The sequence below is a fragment of the Neomonachus schauinslandi genome, chromosome 10 (genome assembly GCF_002201575.2).
Source record: "Neomonachus schauinslandi chromosome 10, ASM220157v2, whole genome shotgun sequence".
NCBI lineage: Eukaryota > Metazoa > Chordata > Mammalia > Carnivora > Phocidae > Neomonachus > Neomonachus schauinslandi.
In genome coordinates this window covers 57,015,881-57,040,418 of record NC_058412.1, presented here as the reverse complement: position 1 = coordinate 57,040,418, position 24,538 = coordinate 57,015,881, and the positions used below count along the sequence as shown (strand labels likewise).

The window sequence follows — 24,538 nt, the reverse complement described above, 5'->3', positions numbered from 1 at the left end:
GAACTGTCTGTTCACTCTCCCACTTTGTGGGCTTTTGCTAACCTAGAAGTCTCCTTAAACAAACCAAAGAAACCTAGATATCAAAAGTACTGCCATAGATAAGCCACAGAATGGGAAAAAATATTTGCAAATCACTTATGTGATATAGATCTAGCTATATCTAAGTACAGATATATAAAGAACTCTTGCAATTAAATGATAAAAATATAAACCCAATTAAAAATTGGTAAAGAATGTGAATAGACATTTCTCTAAAAAAAGATAAACAAGTGAGCAATAAGTACATGAAAAAATGCTCAACTCACTAGTGTTTAGGGAAATGTAAATCAAAACCACAAAGAAATACCACTTCAGAGCCACCAGGAAATGTTACCACCATAATAAAAGACAGATAATAATAAGTATTGGCAAGGATGTGGAAAAGGTAGAATCCTCAATCACTACTGGTAGGAAAGTAAAATGGTGCAGTCATTTTGGAAAACAGTCTGGCAGTTCTTTAAAAGATTAAACATTAAGTTATCATACGACCCAGGAATTCTACTCATAGGTATATATCCAGGAGAAATGATAACATATGTCCATATATAGACTTGTGGATGAATGTGCATTGGGCAGCATTATTCATATGGTCAGAGTGGAACAACCCAAAAGTCCATCAACTGTTGAATGAATAAACAAAATGTGGTGTCTATACAATAGAATATTTGGCAATAAAAAGGAATAAAGACCTGTTAGAATCAAACACAAATGGTGACCAGACTTGAAAACTCCCTGAGCAGTCATACAAGCAAAGTTTAATTTAGCTTATTAAGCAAGGTAAGTGAAGTTACCTTGACCTGGGTCACTTCTAAAAATCATAAGCAAAATAGTTCCCCCAAACTGATAAGGAGTGAGCAGTAACCAGTTCTCTTTCTTTTAAGAAAATTTCAATATTGCAAGTAACCACCATAAAGAATAAACACTCATGCCTTCACACTATATAAGCTGCTTTATAACAATATACCTCTGAGCCTCATTCCATGTTTTGATTTGAGTGCTCCTGGTTTGCAAACTGTCTTTTTGATATGTACTCAATACACCTTTACTAATTTCTACTTAAGTGACTGATTTTACTTCTGTTTTCTTTATGAACTTTTGTGACAGTACTAATAGATGCTACAACATGGATGAACTTTGAAAACATCATGTTAAATGAAAGAAGCCACTCACAAAGCACAACATATAATATGATTCCATTTATATGAAATGTCTAGAATAGGCAAATCCAGAGACAGAAAGATAGGTGGTTGACTAGGGTGAGGGTATAGGTAAGTGAGGTTTGAGGAGTGATGGCTAAAGGCTATGGGGTGTCTTTTTCAGATGATGAAAATGTTCTAAAATTGATCGTGATGATGGTTGCACAACTCTGTGACTATACTAAAATCCAGTGGAGTATATACACTTTAAAGTGGGTAAACTGTATGGTATATATATTATGTCTCAATAAAGCTGTTACAATAAATAACAAAGAAACAAAATATTACCATATAAAAAAAAATCTTGCCATAAACTTGAGATTACTGAATGCTGGTGTACATCTGGAATTCAAATACTAATGTTCTGAAGAATAAAAGATCAGAAGAACTTATGCAATTTTAGAACTTGCAAAAGTTAAAAAATTCTAAATATTTTAACTTCTATTACTTGTTGAACCAGAGAAATGGAGGGAAGTAATTATTTGAACATTCTACAAGTTTTCACAGAGCTTAAGACTTTCCCAAACCAAATGTTTTTTGTACCAGAAATCACAAAATTGACAATTAGGCTTGGAATTTCTAACCTCATATTGTTTCAATCTAGCTTTAATTGCAGACATGAGTTTTTTTGGTTTATGTTTTGCTGACATCATACATCACCCTTCAATGAATGCAACTGAGCATGGTGTATCCTCTAACACCAATCAATTCATCAATTCTCTGACACCAAGTGGGTGTCCAACAATTCAATTCAGTTGATGCTACCTACCTGGGGTTAACTCAGATCCCACAAGTTAAAGAGCTCAGTCCCAAAAGACCATCCCATTTCTAATGCCAGTTGCAAATCCCAGGCTATCTCTACTTCTGACTAACAGGCTATAAATTGGGGGTTTCCATGCCCCACTCCACATGTTCCATAATTTATTAATATGACTCACACAACTCAGGAATACACTTCACTTACATTTACTGCCTTATTGTAAAAGGAAATATTAGCTACAAATATTAGCTTACAGTCCTATTGGTTAAATAACTAAAAAATAGTTTTAATGATTTTTTTCTACTAACAACAGCAATTGTAGGCTTCCCTTGCAATTTAATTAACTTAGATGTTTGAGTAGTTTTCAAACTGAGGGCTGTGGTCTCCCTACTTTTTTTTTTTAAGTAGGCTCCACACCCAGTGTGGAGCCCAATGCAAGGCTTTAATTCACGACCCTGAGATTAAGACCTGAGCGGAGATCAAGAGCTGGATACTTAACTACTGAGCCACCGGGGCGCCCCTCTCCTTACTTTTAATTTTGTGCACCTAAAATAACTAATAATGCAATTACTAATCCAACAAATTATCAGTGAGCATTCACAATAATACCAGAAGCTACGGGAGTATTCAAACGAATGCAAAAGGTGTGATTCCCTATACCACCACTTATTTCCTTATTGTTAGCAAAAAGGGTATAAATCAATCAGCCCAACCCAAATCAGTACAGGACAGATACTATATTAAAGCAAAAGACCATAGGTATTGTAAAACCTCAAAGAAAAGTATTACCACTTCAGTGGAAGAGGATCCAGGGAAATCTTCATAGGAGGGGTATTTGAGTTGGGCCTTGTGAGACAGACTAGATTTTGATAAGCAGAGAAATGGCAGTTCAGGTGGAAGAAACACATGCATCAAGACAAAAAAGGCAAGGAGTAAAAACTATAGTGTGTGCTCAAGAAAGGATAAGTAAGTAGGTTGCCTGAAACAAGGGATTGGTTAGGAGACCAATAAACAGTAAGTCCGCGGAAATCAAGGAGCATGTCTCTGTAAGCTCAGTCACTATCAGCAAGCACTGAATAAATGTCTAATAACTGAATGAGATACAGCTGAAAGGCAAAGAAGTGCCCAATATAGTGGGCCTTAAGGGTCAGGGTAAGGTAAAGAGACTGAACTTTATTCTGGAGTTAATCAAAAGTCTTTAAACAAGGTTTCAGAGAGGGGAAGAAAACAAACGTGTTATCTGCTGGGTAGCAGGTATTAAGAACTTAATACACATTAAACTCAAATTTTACAACTGTCTCATAACAGATGAAAACAGGCTAAATAATTTGCTCAAGGTCATTTTGAAACTAACTGGCAAAAGTTATGATCTGAACTTAAGCCCCTGTCCTTTCCACCATTCTACACAGCAAAGGTCAATCAATCAATCAAACCAGGGCCAGAAGCTGTCTGCCAAAAATGTCTGATAATAATAATGTATTATGTCAAATTCATATTTTTAGTCTGGATTATCACCACATTATGGAAAAATAGGTTTTGCCAAATTTAGGTGGAATTTGGGATAGTATGACCCAAAATAAAGGCTGCAGTAGCACACATAAAACTCACTTTAGGGATTTTTGGGAAGTCATCTCAAAGAAAGAGTTACCTTTCAGAATAGAGTAAACCAATATGAGTGAGAAGTTAATCTGAATATGGAGAGGGAAATATATGCCATATGCATTAAGACAAAATGGAAAACCCCAAAGGCACAGGCACGTTACTGATTCTCCTCACATGTCTTGTCAATTTTTCACTATTTAGGAAAATCTATATTGATGAATATAGGGGACTGGTGTGGGATCCCTCATCATTTGTGTACTGTTGTGTATTGTGTATTGTTCAACATCTCTCAGAGGGAGGGCTCTTTTCCTAAGGAAGGTTACCAGAGAGGGATGGGTTTGTATCTTTATTTTTTCTCATGGTGAATGGATTAAGAACAGGCCAGTAATGTGGCTCCTCAAGTGAGATGAGTTACATAGATGCTTCTGCAATGCAAATATGTAAAAGGAATAAGAAACTGTATATGCAGCTAGAAGATGCTTATGAAACTATCTGAAACCAGCCAGGTCAAACCTGATCAAAAGAAATCTCTGTTCTGTGTTGGACATGGTCTTCATACTTTAAGGTACTGAGAACCAGGACAAATTTGACTAAGTCTGAGTTTACTCACAGGAATGAGAAGCTGGGTGGGGTAGGTTGGAAGAAAACCAAAGAAATCACCAATTATAACTTTTAGTATTATACACCAAAATAAAACACTTATTAAAAAAAAAATCAGTTGAGTGCAAACAAAAAGTATGATAGCAACTGATTCCCCTTTATAGCCTCACAATAGAGAAAATTCTTGACCTCATATTTTTTCAACGATGGATAGACTACCAAGACCAGAAAAAACATCCCCATATTAATTTGCAAAAGCCCAGGTTGCTAATAACCCTTTTGCTGATGCTTATTAAACAAAAAAAACACAAGGTAGAATGAAAGCATAAAACCCATCAAATTCCATGCCATCAAGAGTTGATTTGAGGGGCACCTGGGCGGCTCAGTTGGCTAAGCCTCTGCCTTTGGCTCAGGCCATGATCCCAGGGTCCTGGGATCCAGCCCTGCATCAGGCTCCCTGCTCATTGGGAGCCTGCTTCTCCCTCTCCTCCCTGTCAGTCGCTTTCTCTATCTCTCTGTCTCAAATAAATAAAATCTTAAAAAAAAAAAAAAAAAAGGAGTTGACTGGAAAACTTTTCCGAGGCATGATTCCATCAATATACACTTACTGGGAAACTATGCTTTAGTAGATTACAACACCATAGCAATGCTTCCTAAACAATGTTAAGTGAGTCGGGTTTTTAACATTGGTGAATATGGCTTGAATTGGTAGTGGGTATCTTCTGGAACTTTGTTGTGCTAAAAATATATTCATTTAGTGCTGTTTTAACTGTTTTTCTCAAACTCTATTTCCAATTGAAGCTTGACTGAAACAACTGCAACTTTGCTAATCATAATCCTTGTTGTCAAAGGATTACTGTACCTGAAATTGGAACTAACCTGGAAAATCTAGGCTTTTGCCTTAGTTAACATTTGAAAGTCAGAATTTAGCTTCCCTCTAACTACATTTATTAGGACTGACCGCTAGATAGGAGTAGATCCTTTTGGCAGAAAGTTTCTCTACCTTGGTTGATTGACTTTTTTCCATCAGGCATCTCAGATAAAAACAGACTCTTCCCATTCATATAATTTAGAAACTATATTCTGTAGATACCTGAAAAGATGGTATGCTGTTAAATCTAGTTCCCTTTTAAGTAATTTCAGCTCAAGCTAAGATTGGGGAGATGAAAATATCAACCAGTTTTCTTCACACTCAGAACTGAGAACCTATCTGTACCAAAATTGAGATACAAAAGTCGGTGTGTGGGGAGGGGAGAAGTATAGATTTAAAGCCCAGAAAGGTAACATTGTCCTATTCTGGAATTTCTAAAATTGAGGTTAGTTCAATACACATTTACATGGTGCCTACTATGGTTCAGCTACTGTGCAAGGAGTTACAGATACAAAGATTAAATGAGAAATATTCCTCTCCTAAAGGAACTATTAAAATTAGGGAAAACATTTTTTTTTGTCACTAGAATTTTTCTGAGATACCCTTTTAAAATCATGTAATAGTCTTATAAGCAAATAAAGTTATACATGATATACTTCTATGCTTTTAAAACTGTAAAAATGGATTCGCAAATGTACTTTTTAAAAGTACTGTAGGGCAGCTAGGGTGGCTCAATTGGTTCGGCATCCGACTCTTGATTTTGGCTCAGGTCATGATTTCAGGGTTGTGAGACTGAGCCCCGTGTCTGCTCCATACTGAGCATGCAACCTGCTTGGGATTCTCTCTCTCCCTCTGCCCCTCCACCCTCCCTCCCTGGGCTTGTGTGTACTCTCTCTTTCTCTCTCTCACATAAATGAACAAATGAATGGATGGATGAATAAAAGTACTGTATGCATTTTAATTGCCATCAACATTTCTTCTCCTCCTCTAAGGAAAAAAATTTTTTTACAGGACCTCAAAAATTCCCTAAAATTTTACATTTTTAAAGAGTTTCAGACTGAGCTAAACTAATGTGACATCTATAATGAATTTTTTAAAAATTCTTAATTTGCTTCTATTGTCATCTTTAATTATTTGTCCTAATAATGATTCCTGCTTTTACTGGAGTTTTATTGTAGAGTATATGACAGTATGTTTAAACGTCTACACACATCTTTAAATTTCATATAGCTTACAATTCTCAGCAAGGCTCTCCTCTATTAATATTTTCACATATTAACATTTGTCAAAAAATTGGGTTTTATGTAAGTTAACAATTATTTTTTAATAGAAATAAAAAGTATTTTAATTAACATATTGTTCTTTCTCTTTGAAGGCCCTGACACAGACATAAAATTGCTGATATTTGGATCAATAAGTTTACTGGATTGTCTTTTTCTTAACCTTTGACCATAAAGTGTTTGGTCTATCACTGTGTTTACTGAGCCAAATATCTACAAGGACAAACAGCAATGCTTCCTATTCATTCTAGCTAAATCAATTAGGTTATTCACACATTTACTGAACACTTGCCAAAAGCCCCCCCCCCACCTTTTTTGGTATCAATAAAAAGCATTCTTATAATAAAGGTTTATTTTGTTTTGGAAAAAAGCCAGGGTTCTTAAATTTACTGTGTTACTTTGTAACTCCTGCTTCACTTGCCTTCTACATTGTGTAGGTGGAGGAAAGAAACCAAGACATTCAGAACAAAATGTGAAGTCAAGGGAAATTTTTAGACAGCAATAAATTGTGAAAATGACTTAAACTTACTCTCAGAACAATCTTTTGTAGAGAAACATAAATGTGGGAACTTTAACATACCCTTGACATTCAATGAAAAAATACTAGGCTCAGAATACCACAGATTCAAATCTTATTTGTTTAAACCAATTTGGGCTCTTTTTTATGTAACTCAAACTGCAATTAAAATAATATTTGAATAGGTTTTGTCTAATTACTCCTCTTAGTACTTCAAAAGAAAGGCTTAACTTCTTAATAACCTATGAAATATATTATTCTCTTCTTTGTGGTTATGAAAATGTTCTTCAGTAAACATTTAGAGTATTTATAAATTTTCCAAGACCACTCATTTAAAGTCATGCTGTATTTTGGAAAGTCCACTTTAAATGATATTACATTTGTAAAACACATTAATACATACATAAAAACCAAGCAAATTAATATGTTGTTGATTCTAGAAGATGTAGAGAGTACAGACTACAATTGCTAATACTGCTGATCCATATATAATCACAGGAATTTCTTTAATGACTAACGTTAGAACATTAATCTAGAACCTTCTAAGGCAATGTATGTACTATTTTTTATTCAAATCATTGATTACCTCTTGAGAAACAATGTAATTTTTGTTAGAAATGATTTTCAACTTTTATTTATACTACAAAGAGTTATTGTGGTGGCTGAAATAGAAAGCTTCTCATCTGATGTGTCCCAATAAGCTCTATTACTTTTGGTTTTTAAGTTTTAAACCATGTGTCTTTAGGATCTACCACAATTCAAATTCTTCCAACTTTTCTCCAGATTTAAAAATGATATATCACATATTTTTGACAAAAAAGTGAAACTGAATATAATAAATGCTCAGTAAGTAACAGTTGTTTTAATGTTATCACTATTTACCTGTAATGTTTCAAGACCCATATGATATGCGTTTTCCAATGAGGAAGTCTTTCCTTATCTCCTAAACACTTATCCTTATATCCAGCTTTGCATTACAGTAGGTATGGATCTTGTACCATCTCCTATTAAAGCTGAAAACATCTATAAAGCTGAAAAAATTGTTTTCTCATTTTGCAGAACTTAATAATAAAAGAAAAGAAAATGTTAAATATATGTTTAAGTTAGATTTCATGAAGTCTTCATTTTATTTATTTTTTAAGATTTTATTTATTTGAGAGAGAGTGCACGAGCAGGGGGGAGGGGAGAAGCAGGCTCCCAGCTGAGCAGGGAGCCCCATGTGGGGCTCCATCCCAGGACCCTGGGATCATGACCCAAGCCAAAGGCAGACAGACGCTTAACCAACTGAGCCACTCAGGCACCCCTAAAGTCTTCATTTTAATTTGGTGAGTAAAGCATAAGTATTTCTATGGTGTCAAGAAATTTGGGGGCATCTGGGTGGCTCAGGTAGTTGAGCGTCCAACTCTTGACTTCGTCTCAGGTCATGATCTCAGGGTCCTGGGATCAGTCCCTGAGGCAGGCTCTGTGCTCAGTGTGGAGTCCGCTTGGGATTCTCTCTGCCCCTCCCCCTGCTCTCTCTCTCTCTAAAATAAACAAAATCTTAAAAAAAAAAAAAAAGAAATCTAAAAGAAAAAACCCTAAAGTTTCCTAAATACTATAGGATGGTAAAACCTTAATGGGATATTTGTACCCATTCACATATATATGAATGTAATGTAAAAAATGGAAGAAGTGGGACACCTGGGTGGCTTAGTCGGTTAAGCGTCTGCCTTCAGCTCAGGTCATGATCCCAAGGTCCTGGGATGAGTCCCACATCAGGCTCCCTGCTCAGAGGGGAGCCTGCTTCTCCCTCTGACTGCTGGTCCCCCTGCTTGTGCGTTCTCTCTCTCTCTCTCTGACAAAATAAATAAATAAAAGCTTAAAAAAAAAAAGAAATGAAAGGAGCTATCTAAAGATTATATTAGAGACTGAAATGTAAATATAATTTTCCACTTCATTTCACAATTTTGATGTTAAAAAGAATAAAAGTACAATAGGTACTTATTTGCCTTTTCAGTAATAACTGAATTTCCATTTTCAGACTAAAATCAGTTACAGTAATGAATACATAAAGCCTTTTTAGTGTCCCTCATCACCCCTTACTGCTCCTCCTCTCCCCAAGGCCCTGAGTGTCTAGCAGAGAACCTTAGATTTCATGGTTCTTTATGAACTTCTTGGTCTAAAAGCCCAGTCTGCTTAAGGCATTAAAGAAGTATTAACCTAGAAAAACATGTGAATCCATAAAGACACTGTTGTATATCATAAGAACTAGTTATCAGCAAATGTGATTACTATAGCTAATAGGAAAATTAATAGTATGGAATTTATTAAAGTAGCACCAAATTTTTTAAATTTTGATATTCTCAAAGCTCTTCAAAGTTGAAAAGTCCTAAAACAGTAATTTGAAGGGAAGTCATACAAATTCCAAATTAGCACTGAATACTAAATGAATAAAAAAAAAACCAATCAAGCTGGTCTTCTTTAGTTGAGACCTAACTCTTAAAATGGAAAAGATACAAGAGTTAAGGACATCTATTTTCTGTTGCCCAGCACACATTCACCCTTCCTGTAATATAATGGTATCCTCATTTCCTTTTTGGAAATTACAGTTTATGTATATCTGGTGGAGTTGACTATGCCCTCAAACTCGATGGCTGGGCATATGGCTCACTCCTAGACAATCCAAACTTCACATTCCTGTGGCCACAGAGGGGGCCAGTCTGAGCCAATAAGATGCAGTGAGACTTTTGCTAGGGCTTCTAGGAAAAAGATGGTCACTCTTTCCAGATACAGATGACCCTGCAGGTATTTAGGGGCTGAAGGGATTAAAGTTATCTTCTACTCAGATCAGGCTGGAGAATAAAGCCAACAGGGAGGAAGTAGTGCCAGGAAAAGCACAGAAATTGAGTCTTAACATTATTAAAGCCTTGGGTGGAGCCAGTCCTGAAGCCACACCTATCCGGGTCCAGTTTACACAAACCAATAAAACTTTTCCCTCTTAAGCCAGTTTGAGTGGAGTTTTCTATCATAATAGAGTTTGTTTCCCCAACAGTAAATACGCTAGGCCACAGAATTCAGTTCCAAAAACATGGTAAAACAGACTCTTCTTCATAAATGATTCTTGTTTTTCATAGTCCACTTTCCTTCTCAAGATCCCCTCCTGGCTAAGTTTAAAGGCTATAGAAGACTTTTATCTTCTGCCTTTATATTGTCTTAAAACAAAGGAATTTCTTTTTTTGCCACAAAAAAATAAGAATAAAAAACCAACAATGGAAAAAAGAAATAATAAGCAACCGGGAAGTGGGGGAGTAAATCATCTATAGAAACTGTAACCAGATGTACTGTTTTTACTAAAGGCCTAAATGAGAGGGACTAAAACTTACACAATTAAGCAGAATTCAACTACATACAGAATCTAATACAAAGACCTCAAAATATTGAAATCAAAGCTCCTATTCCAAAAGCAGCTGAAAAAATTAATAGGAAAACTTCTCCTTGGGAAATTGAAATGTCTATGACTTTTAAAAATAGGCAAATAACTACATGATTTCAAAAGAGGTAATAGTTAATTATAACCATAAAAATTACTGATTTTAAGCATACTATGTGAATATGACATGCTATTGACTTCCAAGTCATTCTGAAAATATTTAGCAAAAGAAGATTTAAAAGAATAAGTAATTCACAACAACTAAAGACACTTTAGAGTGATATATAAAATTAGTACTCCCACTTTCTAGGGATTTTGGTGACTTAACTGCTAACAAGAAAAAGAGAAAAACAATGCATGTGGAATAAAATGGAATTAAGATGTATATCCTTGCATTTCTCGTAACATATTCAAGTGAGCTTTTAACTGCATATGTTAGATCTTTCACATTTTAAACACCAGGTATGAGTACTAGAGTGAATTATAATACTCCTATGATCACAATGAGATCATTAATACAGAGTCTTGTGTGCAAGAGGATGAGATACAATATTATTAGTTGAGATGAAATAAAATAGAGTGGTTAAGGGAGTTCTGGAGTCAGACTGTCTATGTTGACTCTGGCACTGTCATTTAAAAGCTGTAAGTCTTGGACCAACCCTACTGAGGCTCAATCTCCTCAAGTCTAAGATAGTAAGTAATGATATTAACATGTATGCAGTGCTTATCCTAATAGGTGCCAGGTATTTTTGAAAGAGCTTTACATATTAGTTCTTTAACTCCTAATTATGTTCTTGGGAGATAAATAATATCTTCTCTGTTTTATCCATGAGGAAACTGAGGTCCAGATCAGTAAATTACCAGAGGTCATACAGCTAACCTGAGAAGTCTTGGTTAAGAGTCAGTACTTATAAACACTACAATCTACCTTTCAACAATATAATATTACCCACCTCAAAGGGTTGTTTTGAGAATTAGACCCAAGTGTTTAGCACATAGTAGTACTTCAATAAAGATTTATTGTTATGGTTCTTTTGATAGCCAATTTCTATTTACTTGGATATTTATACTGTCAAATAATTATTTTAGTATAGAAACTATTTTTTGCTAAAGAGAATTTGGTGGGGAGAAAGACAACCCTGGAAATTAATTTTTATGAAGGGTAATAAATCACTCTTCAACAACTTTTATAGCCAGGAGGCTCCCATAAGTTTGACTTTGAGCATGGGAATCTGAGGTGCCTTTGAGACATCCATGGAGCATTAGAAGCAATTATATATACAGGTCTGGAGCTTGGGCTGGAAATATAAGCCTGGAAATCTTCAACATACAAATGAAATTACCTAGGGAATGAGTACAGAGTATGAGAAAAAAGCCTAAGATTAAGTTCAAAAATTTAGGAATCTGAAAGAACAGGAGCAACTCCTAAAAGAGATTTTAAAAAGCAACAGCATCAAAGTGCTGGTCTATGGTGTATGGCATCCTGGCAGTGAAGAAGAATGCTTCAAAAAGTAGGAAGTAGTCAGCAATGTCAAATGTTGCTGAGAGGTCAAGTAAGATAAATAAATGAAAAAAGTATCATTGAATTTAACAATATGGAGATAGTAAGTGATCTCCATAGCCATTTCAAAGGAATAATGGGATTTCATTTTATTTTAAACACACTTATGTACCTTTTTATCAAGAACAGCAAGCAAACATTTGAGATATGTTGATAATTATATTGGGTCTGCCTTCTTCCCACCTCCAGCCCCCATAAGGCCCATCCAAGGAAGGCTATATTGGTGAGATATTCTGCAATGACACTATAGTCTACTGCAATTTTCCTGATTGCACATTAGCACAGTATCGGGATAAATAAGGAAAACCAAGACTCAGTTCTTGTCCTTAAGAAATGTATGTAAAACAATTTAATGTCAATGTAATATGGTAAAAGTAGTATCTGGGCCCCACGGAAGCAAAGAATACTCATCCCAGTTCAGGGGGTAGGGTCAGACTGCTTTGTATAAGATACATATCCACTCATTCATTTTGAGTAGCTCCTATGCACTAGATCCCAGGAACACAAAAACAATAAGCTTAGATCTCTGGATCCACATAGCTCATGGTTTAGTGAAATGTGTCCAGATGTGTCAAAAGAGAAATTCTAATACAATGTGATCAGTGCTATAACAGAGGTATTTTTTTTTAAAGATTTTATTTATTCATTTGAGACACAGAGATAGAGAGAGAAAGCATGAGCAGGGAGAGAGGCAGAGGGAGAGGGAGAAGCAGGTTCCTCGCTGAACCAGGAGCCCAATGTGGGGCTCGATCCCAGGACCCTGGGATCATGACCTGAGCCGAAGGCAGACGCTTAGCCATCTGAGCCACCCAGGAGCCCCTATAACAGAGGTATTAACCAAATGTTAACCAAATGACAATAAAAAGTAAAAAAGCCCGAGACCCTAACCTAAACATGGAGAAGTTGGAGAAAATTCTATAGAAGAATAAAATTCAAGATGGGCTTTGAAGGATAAAAAGGCCTCAGCCAGAGACGTTTATTCTATGCAATAACATATGCAAAGGTTCAAAACTGTTTTGAGAACAATGAAAATTTCATTATGACTTATGCACAGTAATGAAGGGAAGTGAGAGATAAGCTAGAGGTAGATGAGAGTCAACAATTTAAGGACTTTATAAGCCAAGACAGAATTTGGAGATTTTTTTATTTTTAAGATTTATTTATTTATTTGAGAGAGAGGGAGTGCATGCACACACATACACAAACTGGGGGCGGAGGGAGGGGCCAGGCTGAGGGAGAAGAGGAGAGAGAGTCTTAGGCAGACTCCACCCCAGCATGGGGCTTGATCTTACCACCCTGAGATCACGACCTGAGCCGAAACCAAGAGTCAAATGCTTAACTGCAGAACGAGAATGGACTGACATAACTATATTTATTTTTTTCAGACTCTCAAACCTGACAAACTAGAGTCATGATCCTACCCCCTGCTCTAACCTATCCTATCCCTAATCTATTTCAGTAAATGGCACCACTATTAACCCAGTAATTGCTCACACTGGAAATCTGGAAGTCCTTAATAACTCCTTCTCCCTCATTTTCTATATTCTGTCTACCACCATGTCCTACCATTTCACTTTTAAAACATACTCAGCATCTTTGCTCATGCTGTACCCTCAGCCTGGAGCAATATTCCCTGCTCTTTGCCTAGCTGGCTCCTCATTCTTGAGATAGCAGCTTAAATGTTAATTCCTTAGAAAGTGTTCTCTGACCATCCAATATACAGTATAACACAGGTCCCCTCCTATTATTCTCTCTCAGCACCCTGTTCTGTATTTACTTGTATATTTACTTGTTTTTAATATCTACTGCCCTTCCTAGTCTGTGATTTTCATTAGGAACTGTCTCATTCTGTTCTCTCACCATATACTCAATGCCTACACGGTGCCTTCTACTTAGTAAGCCTTTAAGAAATACTGGTTGTAAGAAAAAAAAAATTTTTTTTAGGAAAATAACTTTGAAGGCACTATGGAGGATGTGTGAGGAGAAGGAGGATGTGAAAAACATGAGGAGACTAGAACCAACAAGATCAGATAAAAAGAGCCCAGGTGAAAGGATAAAGAGCCCAGGCAAAGGGGAATGTGGAAATGAGGATAGAGAAAAGCAGTACTTGAGAAACCAAGGCAGAACTGACAAATTCCTGGCTTGGGCATGTATAGAGTGAAACCTTAACTTCCATCAGGATTGAAGGAGGCAGAACAGATACTGAAAGAAGAATGAAGAGATCTTCTTGACAATGGTAAGTTTGAAGAATTTGGATTAGTAGGTCTGTCGGGCAGCTGAAAATTTAAATGTGGCACACAGGAGAGAGGTCCTGGGTTGGGGAACAGATCTTTTCCTCTCTTCTTCCACCTCTACAAATCAAGATGCCAGGAGGAATAAAAACAGCTTCCAATTTTTGATCACCTACATTATGCTTGACATTGTGCTGAGGGCTTTATATATTATTTCTACTCCTTTCAACAACCCTATTAAGAAGGTTTTCAAAGCTTTGAGAGGTTAAGTAAACTAAGTCAACTGCCCAAGGCAGCAGAGCTGTTAATCGGTGGCAGGATTTAAATCCAGTTTTCTAGGGGTGCCTGGGTGGCTCAGTCGTTAAGTGTCTGCCTTCGGCTCAGGTCATGATCCCAGGGTCATGGGATCGAGCCCGGAGTCGGGCTCCCTGCTCAGCGAGGAGCCTGCTTCTCCCTCTCCCACTCCCCCTGCTTGTGTTCCCTCTCTTGCTGTCTCTCTCTCTGTCAAATAAATAAATAAATAAAATCTTTAAAAAAAAAAGAAATCCAGTTTTCTTTATAGCAAAGCCTCTTTTTGTACACTACCTTACTTCTAACTTGAATGACCCTATGAAGTTGGTTCTGGGAAGGGAAAAACAGCAAAACTAAAGGAGCTATCAGACTGAGAAAATAGGGAATGAACCTAGAGAAATGAGGCTTCAAAAACAAGTTTAATAAAATTTCATGTGAAGGAGTCGGAGAAAAAGAAGTAGAGTTAAGATTTAAAGACCCAGCCAGAAGAACATCAAACCATCATAATAGTTTTATAAAATATGTTCCATGGTATACAGCAGCAACACATTTGGGAGCTAGTTAAAAATGTAGAATCTCAAGGCTCATCCAGACTTATGGAACCACAAAATGCATCTTAATATGACCCCCAGATAATTTGCATAATACATTAATGTCTGAGAAGCAATGGTCTGATACCATTACATAGATGAAGACACTAACCAGGTTAAAAAATAAGTTTGCAGAGCTAGAAGTCAGGCCTTTTGCCTCTCCGGCTAGTATTCATTCTGCTTCACTATGTGCCCTTCAAACAGACACATCACTTTGAACTTCACTAACCTGAAGTTTTGCCATTGAAACATTTAGGAGTTGAAATGAGTTTAAAACAAGTCATCACTAACCACTGTGAATGTTTCCACTTCATTTGTAATTTTAAGTGTTCCCATGAATTTTCTCCAGTATTTGTTTTTGTTTTTTTTAAGATTTATTTATTTATTTTAGAGGAAGGGGGAGGGAGAGGGAGCGAGAGCAGTGGGAGGGGCAAAGGGAAAGAAGCAGACTGCTGACTGCCGAGCTGACTTGGGGCTAGATCTCAGGACCCTGAGATCATGACCTGAGCCGAAACCAAGAGTCAGACACTTAACCAACTGAGCCACCCAGGTGCCCCCTTCAATATATGTTTTTAACATCACAATATATCTTAGCCCAATTTGGCTGTTCTAACAGAATACCACAGAATGGATGGCTTATAAACAAGAGATTTATTCCTCACAGTACCGGAGACTGGGAAATCCAAGATCAAAACTAGCAGATTAGGTGTCTGGGGAGGGCCCGCTTCCTGGTTCATAGATGGTCATCTTTTTACTGTGTCCTCACATTGACAGAAGGAGTGAGGGATATCCGAGTTCTTTTATAAGATCACTAATCTTATTCCTGAAGGCTGTGCCCTCATGACCTAATCCTGTCCCAAAGTCCTACCTCCAAATACCATCATATTAGGGATTAGGTTTCAACATGTGAATTTTGGGGAGATACAAACATTGAGTCTACAGTATTACATGAAACACAAACATGTTATCTCTGACTACAAAGAATTCTTAATTCACAAAGTTTCAACTCTGATCGTTCAATGTGAAAAAACAGTAAAGACTAAGAAAAAGACTTTCTATTGGCAAGTCATTTAAAATCATGGAATCACGGAGTTAGAAGAGACCTTATAACGTTGAGGTGACAGATTTCATCTAGAATGCCAACTATCTAGTTGCTGACAGTGTAGTACCAAAAAGGGAGTATGAGATGATTTGGGGTCAGCTATTAGGTATATCTGCCAGGGGTTGGTTCCAAAGAGGGCTACCATAGAGTTGCTAACCTTGTAAAGATAAGGAAACTAAGGCCTAGAGAGGTTAAATGAAATATATGAGTCACACACCAAATAAATGGACCAGAACTCTAGGTCTCTTGACTCCTGATATACTGGTTTATATCCAGAATCCTCCTGCTTTTCCTCTCTGATACATTTATTCAATAAAAAAATAGAAAATCCTTTTCATGTAATAGCAAAAATCAAGCCAATTAAAATTTAACTGAGAATAAACAAGTCCTCATAATTTATAAGTCCTATAACAAAGACTTACATTTTAAGTACATTCAAAGATTTAAATGAAGCCCACAACCTCTAGGTTGTATCACTGTGATCAGTGAATGATCTCTGACTCAGATTGTTTTCTGACAATTTTACTTCATGGTGAGTTTTTCCATGTGACAATTCTTTACAGAGTTTAGCCAGGATGACTCAGGGCACCTAGATGCTATGAAGAAGCTTTCAATTTAAGAAGTAGGAGGAGAACGAGGGGGCATATTGAATCATTAACAACCTACTCAGTTCTGAAATGTAGCAAATCCTTTTTGGAAGCCATTTTACAGACAGCTTCAGAAGGTAGGTTCTGGCTAAAGCCTTTAAAGACTGGTCTTTAAGAGCTGAACTATATACAAATAAACTGGTATACCATTTCTAAAAGAGACACAACCAACAAGTTTTAACAAAATGTGACTTTCTTTTTGTTAACTATCAGTGATGAATTTTAAAAAAAAAGGTCTGGTGTCACTGAAGTTACAGACATGATCTAGGTTGAACAGTTTAAGGGCCTAAATGAAAATTCATTGCTCCTTTGGTGAACCAATAGGACTTAGTTCAGAGGCTGAATCATCCCACTTTAAATGAAAATTACAGTAAAGCAGTAAATAAATTTAAAAAGCTTTCAGATACATGAAGTTTGTCTATATGACTGTGGTTTCTAATTAGAAGCAACCACTACTTTATGAAACAAATGCACATTTAACGCATTTTCTCATGAAAGATAAACTTAACTAGTTTTGGAATTTGGATGTTTTGGTCCTTTGTTAAATTTAAAGAATAGTAGTGAGAAACAATTCAAAGAAAAATCTATTATGTTATCTGTAGCCTAAATTAAAGAAAATCAGCTTTTAGTGCTTCCAGTACATGCAGTTCATTAAATCTGGCATAGACCCAGAGGAACATGAAGTACTGTGGATATTATCTGCCAAGAACCAGGAATGCAACACTAAGGTTTTGAGGAACCAACAAAGCACCTCCAATTGTTTTAACCTATTGTTAAAAAATAAAATTAAACTTTTTGATGCCTTCTAAGGATTAAACCAACTGATATGTTGAACACCAGAACAAGCATCTAAGTGGCAAAAAATCAGGGCCAATCACCTTATAATTTATTCCATGAAAGGATGGAGAAGTTATAAACTTCTTTACCATATTACTGATCTTTCTATCCTTTCCTCTTAACTGTCAAAAAGCACCTTATCAGAAGTCCAGACACAGTTTTTTTCCAAGGCCATTTATTACTACAGTAATGATGAAGTCCCTGAATGATGTTTTTGGAAAAGACAACATACACCAAGAGCTGAAAATGGCCTTTGAAATTCTACTAGGCTGTTAATTCTACCAAATTTTGCTAGTTTAGGTATAGTTCTGGATGGATGCAGAACTCATGAGGCTTTCAATTTAATGAGTTTACTACTACTCCCTACATTATTCAGTTCAAAAAGTACTATATCCTCTGGGTCACCCAGTTATCTCTTAGTGCCTAGCTGATGGGATATACTATCTCTCCACTAGAACACACACCAAAAAAGGGGGGCAAGAAAAGATAAAAAGAAGCTAAGTAGGTAAGACACAAATAGGACAAGCGTTATATTTGTCATCTACCTGTGACTTCTTTAAGACCCTTCATTCATTCCAAGACCACTTTGTAAGTAAAAAAATGGCAGACACGTAGAAAACATGGTGGAAGAGCAATGGGCACTAAAGCAAGCAAAGGAAGATAAACAGAGCCAGTGAAAAAGTGAGGAAGAGATGAAAGTAAGAGAGAGATGAAGTGAGAGCTGCAGAGATGTGGAATACTAATATCTTGCAAATCACAAGTTGAAAAGAACATCCTGGAACCTGATGCTGCAAAAATCTACAGAGTTTAAGTAATAGAGTGAATTTTCTTTTTTTGAAAAAGGTTTATTTATTTGAGAGAGAGAGAGAGTGCAAGTGGACATGCACTAGAGAGCAGGTGGATAGGGACAGAGGGAGAGAGGGAGGGAGGGAGGGAGAGACAGGAAGAGGGAGAGAGAGAGAGAGAAGCAGACTCCCCACTGAGCACAGAGCTTGACTCAACTCATGACCTGAGAAAAAATCAAGAGTGGGATGCTTAACCAACTGAGCCACTCAGGTGCCCCAACAGAGTGAATTTTCAAATAATTCTTCATTACTGTTAATTATCATCACCATCATTATTAACATTATTATCAATTCATTATTGTTATTGCTTCCCAAAATAAGTACAGGCTTTATCATGATCACAAAGTTTAAGCCAACATGAAATTTAAGATGTCCCTTTCGCAAAGCAACTTTTTTTTCTTGAAATGGAAGCTGTATTATTATTACTATTCTCTACTTAATTTATAAATTTGAGTCTTAGAGCTCATTAAGTTATGGACACTTAAGTAGATCCAAGTTACAAGAATTATCTATGGACATGTTTACTATTTTGTGACAGCCAATTTTTTTCTTTCCTTCCTTCTCTTCCCCTCCCCCTCTTTCTCTTCCTCCTCCACCATAAGTTATTTATTTATTCCACAAAAAGGGAAATGAAAAAGAGATTCATAATCCTACTACCAAATCAAGAGACTGAAAGCAATTTCTAAAATGAGCCACACATCACAATGGTCCCATCATAGAATTTCAAAGTCCTTCATGAAAAACTATTATTCTTTTTATTGTATTTTACAGATGAATCAAAGATAGCCTGTAAAGACCTTCAGAGTTAATGGAAAGCCTAAGAATTAAACATGGGCTCTGTGTTCCATGCCAGTAGGCTAGTGTTTAAAATACGTTAAATAATCCCGCCTAGCATCTAAATCCTGATAGTATATACAGTATATGAAGAAAGGTTCTATCTATCTACATATACACGTATGCTATATACACACTAAAAGGACCAAAAACCCTGACTGAATTAAAGAAATTAAAGATTTTTCTGAAAAATGTTTAAAATAGGGAGCTTTGTTAAAGTATTCCTTATACTGTTACATACTTATATTCTTAGTCACTTTATGCAACTCATTTTGTTATTATTTTTTTTTTATTTTATTTTTTTAAAGTAATCGCTATACCCATCATGGGGCTCAAACTCACAACCCTGAGATCAAGACTGCATGCTCTACTGATTGAGCCAGCCAGGTGCCCCTGCAATTTATTATATAATAAAAGTTCACAAATTCTACTTAATCCCATTAAATCCTACATATTATTGATTAAAAATACAAAAGAAAACATTGTGCCCCCCTATTATGCATAATTAACTAGAAAAAATGGTTTTTTAAATTCAATGTTATCAACAAAGTAAAAATCATTGAAATAAGTTTAGTTTCTCAGGTTGGAAAACTTATCCCTACAAAAAATGAAAATCATTCGTCATTTTAAATCTTTTAGTGTACAATCATTCAAAACTAGTAATCTCCACATGTATATTGTCCTATGAACAGACGATTTTAAAAATCCGTATTTATGGAGGGTTTTTTTGAGGGGGCCTTTCAAACATTTGGAGGATAAGATCAATTTTTCTATAATAATAAAAGATTTAAACACAGTTCTTTATTATGGCAAATCATCATGTTCCGAAAGCAACTACTAATCTGAGAACTGAAGCATGAATATAAATCTTAAGAGCCAGATTAGTCTCTTAACACTAAACGTGTGCTAGTCTTTTAATTCCCCAAGTATATGCCATAGCAACAAGAAAGTTATACAACTGGGCGCCTGGGTGGCTCAGTTGGTTAAGCAACTGCCTTTGGCTCAGGTCATGATCCTGGAGTCCCGGGATCGAGTCCCGCATCGGGCTCCCTGCTCGGCGAGGAGCCTGCTTCTCCCTCTGACCCTGCTCTCTCTCATTCTCGCTCTCTCAAATGAATAAATAAATCTTTAGGAAAAAAAAAAAAGAAAGTTATACAACTTCATTACATTATAAATGCCATCTCTTCAGTCTTGAATACCTAACACGGAAACTTATCTGCAATGATTGTTTTGAGTACTTAATTATTAAGAAGTGTGCACAGTCTTGTGTGTATATGTGTGTTTTAATGCATCAGACAAAACTTAAGTATTTCAGTGAGTATAATAGTCTCTTCCATATTAGTCACTCTCAGAGGTTAGATCCTTATTCTAAATGATGCTACAATTGTCCACAACATTATTAAAACTCCTTTTCAGTCTATGGGTAGATTTGATTTTTAGAAATAGTAATTGCCTTCTCAGAGTGGATGTGAATTTTAGAAACAGCCTGAAGTTATTTCCTATTTTCTTTCTGTCCAAAATCCTTTGAGTCATATCTGATAAATGAAATGAGGTATCATGTGGTTAATACCCCCTTTTTCCTTAAAAACAAGGAACAAATATAAAGTACTGAGCTATTTTCATGTGTGGCTCCTAAACTGGCTTAGAAGGCAATTACCAAAAAAAGGTAGTTCCAAAAATATTTTGAGTAATGCTAATATTCTTGAAATAAGTGTATAGCTTTCAGGGTGACTAAAGTAGACTTATTTTAGTTAAGTGTATAAAATAAATGTCCTTACTTCAAAGCAAGGATGGATAACCAACCAGGCCCTGGCACCTCCCTTTACCTTTCTTACCCAATCACCTGCTACTTTCTCACTCTAACCCAGTCACACTGGTCTTCTTGTAGTTTCTTGCATTCTAGACAAGATTTCTCTACCTCAGGACCATCATACTTGCTGTTCTCTTTGCCTGTGTCCTGCCCAAGGGTTATCTGCAAGGTTTACTCCCTCACCTCCTTCGGGTCTTTACTCAAATTTCTATCACCTTCTCAATGAGGTCTGTTCTGCAACTTCCTCCTATCACATCCCACCTGTCCCTTTTCCCCCTTCTCTGCTTTATTTTCTCCTGTGTGTGTATAAAACTGTTCATTACAGAAATTTTCAAACATACACAAAAGTAGAGAGAATATGAAAAATCTCAGGTATCCATCATCTACCTTCAACAACTTTCTTTTTAAAGATTTTATTCATTTATTTGACAGAGAGAGACACAGCGAGACAGGGAACACAAGCAGGGGGAGAGGGAGAGGGAGAGGCAGGTTCCCCGCGGAGCAGGGAGCCCAATGTGGGGCTCGATCCCAGGACCCTGGGATCATGACCCAAGCCGAAGGCAGATGCTTAACGACTGAGCCACCCAGGCGCCCCGACCTTCAACAACTTTCAATATATGGACAATCTTGGTTCCTCTATGCTCCTCTCCCCTCCAAATTATTTTAAAGCAATAATCCAGATATGATATTTTAATTCATAAATACATTAGATCTCTAAAAGGACTCTTGTTTAAATCCCGTAATACATTATCACACCTACAAAAACTAACAATTCCTTTTAATCAAATATTTAACCTCTAAATTTCCCCAATTTTTCATAAACATCTTTTTACAGTTAGTTTGCTCAAAGCAGGATCAAAGGTCCATACACTGCATTTGGTGGATATGCCTCTGAAGTCTCTTTTAATCTTAGAGCTTCCTCTCCCTTTCTTATTTCTTGTTATTTACTTCTTGAAGAAATGAGATCATTTGGGCACCTGGGTGGCTCAGCCGGTTAAGCATCTGCCTCCGGCTCAGGTCATGATCCGGGGGTCCTGGGATGGAGCCCCGCATCAGGGCTTCCTGCTCAGCAGGGAGTCTGCTTCTCCTTCTCCCTCCACCCCTGCCCTTCATGGTCTCTCGCTCACTCTCTCAAATAAATAAATAAAATCTTTAAAAAAAAAAAAAGAAATGAGATCATTTATCCTTAAAACATGAAATATTTTACTTATTTATTTTATTGCCTGTGTCTTGGTTTAGAATGTAAACACCATAAGGCAGAGGTTTTACTTTTAGTCTGTGTGAGTGGTATCAGCCTCTATACCAGTGCCTGACACATAAAAGACATCCAATAAATACTGAATGAATGAATATTTGGCATTCATGTCAAAAGTCCAATGCCCACCCAATAGCAGAAATTGCTAATCACAGCACTCCCAGTTTTCTAAATATAGTGCAGGGAGCCACCACCAAGAAAATGGTTTGGTACCTAAGGTGAAATTTATATGCTATCTCTGCTTTACCTCCCCCGTTTCAAAGTAAGTGTACTTCTATCTCCAAAACAAATTCAACGCACCCTGTACAACGAAATTTAGCTGAAATTCAACATAATTAATAACTGTATTTCTTGTCAAGTATGTGTAAATATTTCTTAGCTTATTTTAGACAACTTAGGGGAGAAAGCAAATTGAAGCCAAAAAATGATAGGAAAAGAAACTGCAGAAGATGGTGGGAAACTAGGGGTATTATGTATTTTTCGAATTAGCAACATCCCAAGGGTCCATTATAAAAGAAAAATCAGTAATAAATTCTTTGAAAAGGAAGTAAATTACAAGTGTATTGAATTTAGATTTCTTTTTTTTTTTTTAACCCCATGAATGGTCAAGATTAATGGGAATGACAAATGTCTGGATTTTCCCATTTATAGGCAACAGCAACACATTCTATTTTTCTGTAAATGGTATTTTGAGGTTTATATAAGTCTTACAGGAGTAATATAAGGAGTATTATATAGAATTCTAGTTCTTTGAAACAGAGTTTACTGCAGCAAAGAAAAAAATCTAAAACATCGTCTACACATTCTGAAAAAATAATCACATTTTCTTAGACTCATTTACAATTCATTTCTCTTAAATTACCTGACGAAGCTCTTTTCCTCTAAGTTTATTTCTGAAGGAAGCTATGCTAATTGAAAGGCTCCAATCAGATATTCATATGTTTCGATTACTTATTTCTATTTAAAAAGGATATAAAAATCCACAAATTCCCTGATATTCCCTCAAACAATCATTGCTGCTTCTTTATTACCTGCAAATTAATTCAGCAACAACAACAGAAATTATGTAGGACCTACTAAGTGTAATATGTTAGGCAATTATTTTCAACCTTTGAAAGGAAAATTAAAAGTGGTCTTTCAAGATAATGTAAGAAAAAGCTAGTGGCATAACTTGGAATTATATCTAGTGGTTTCAGTGACCAATATTTCTTGTTTTTAGATTCCCACACATTAGTGTGGCCTTCTCTGGCAGAGGTCAAACTTAAAGAAAAACAATAATGGCCCACCCTCCCCCTTACCACATGTGTAAAAACAATCTCCAACAACCCAAATCCCTTGAAAGAATGATTTCTGTTTACTTTTCCTGTGTAATATATTTAGAGGGAATCTGGAAAAGATGGCTAGAAATCTATAAACAGAAAGTGCTAAGTGGAATTCACTGTTTATAGATTTCAGCTAGAATTTTGTCCCTTATATAATGTTGCCAGGAATCTTTTATATTATATACTCTTTAAAAACATCTTCATCAGGTTTCCTTCTTTCTGTTGTTTTTCTTCTTTCCACGGGCTCTTAAATTTGTTTCATTCTTTTTAATTAAATGACATAAATGTAACTTTTGGAATAACATGATTTTTCCAAAGAAACTCCTGGAACTATCTTAGTACCATCATATACCTGGCATTTTGAAACTTTAATATATTATATACTGTACAGTTAAAATATATGTAATAAAATAATCCATATAAATCTTTCTGATTTAATAAATACTAGGGTAGGTCTATACTGATGTGCAATGGTAAAATGTATGTGTTTGAGAATGTTAGAAAGATAGTTTTCAACTCTAAGTCTGGGTTAAAATCTTCATCAGCCCCAGAAGTTTCTGTCTGCAAACAGCTGTTCACAAAGCAGGATTACTATAATATAGTCCTTATCATCTGACCCACTGGGCAACTACCATAAGGCATATTTTGAATCAAAGGATTCTGAATAATATGTGACATTATGACAACCTGAAAAGATGCTGAAACAAAGTCAAATAGCAACCTACGGAGGCTTCCCCTTGAAACCTGCCTGATTAGCATTCAGTGGTACCAGACTCCATTCCCTGACCTGTGCTTTTCAGTCATTTCTTTAAGGGTTCCCAAAGATACCAGGACACTGCAGGGCAAGCCTTTGCCAGTCAACACTAACTTCCGCCTTTGGACTCCAGTGATTGAGCAAAGATGCTGTGTCAGTAGCTTCCTTAAAGTACAAATGCCTCT

The 24,538-nt window shown here is 36.2% G+C and overlaps 1 protein-coding gene across 2 annotated transcripts in view; it reads right to left on the bottom strand.

The window, feature by feature from the left end:
* Window positions 1-24,538, bottom strand: part of PELI1 (pellino E3 ubiquitin protein ligase 1) — a 95,366-nt gene that overhangs the window by 31,346 nt on the left and 39,482 nt on the right. The window lies entirely within an intron of this gene.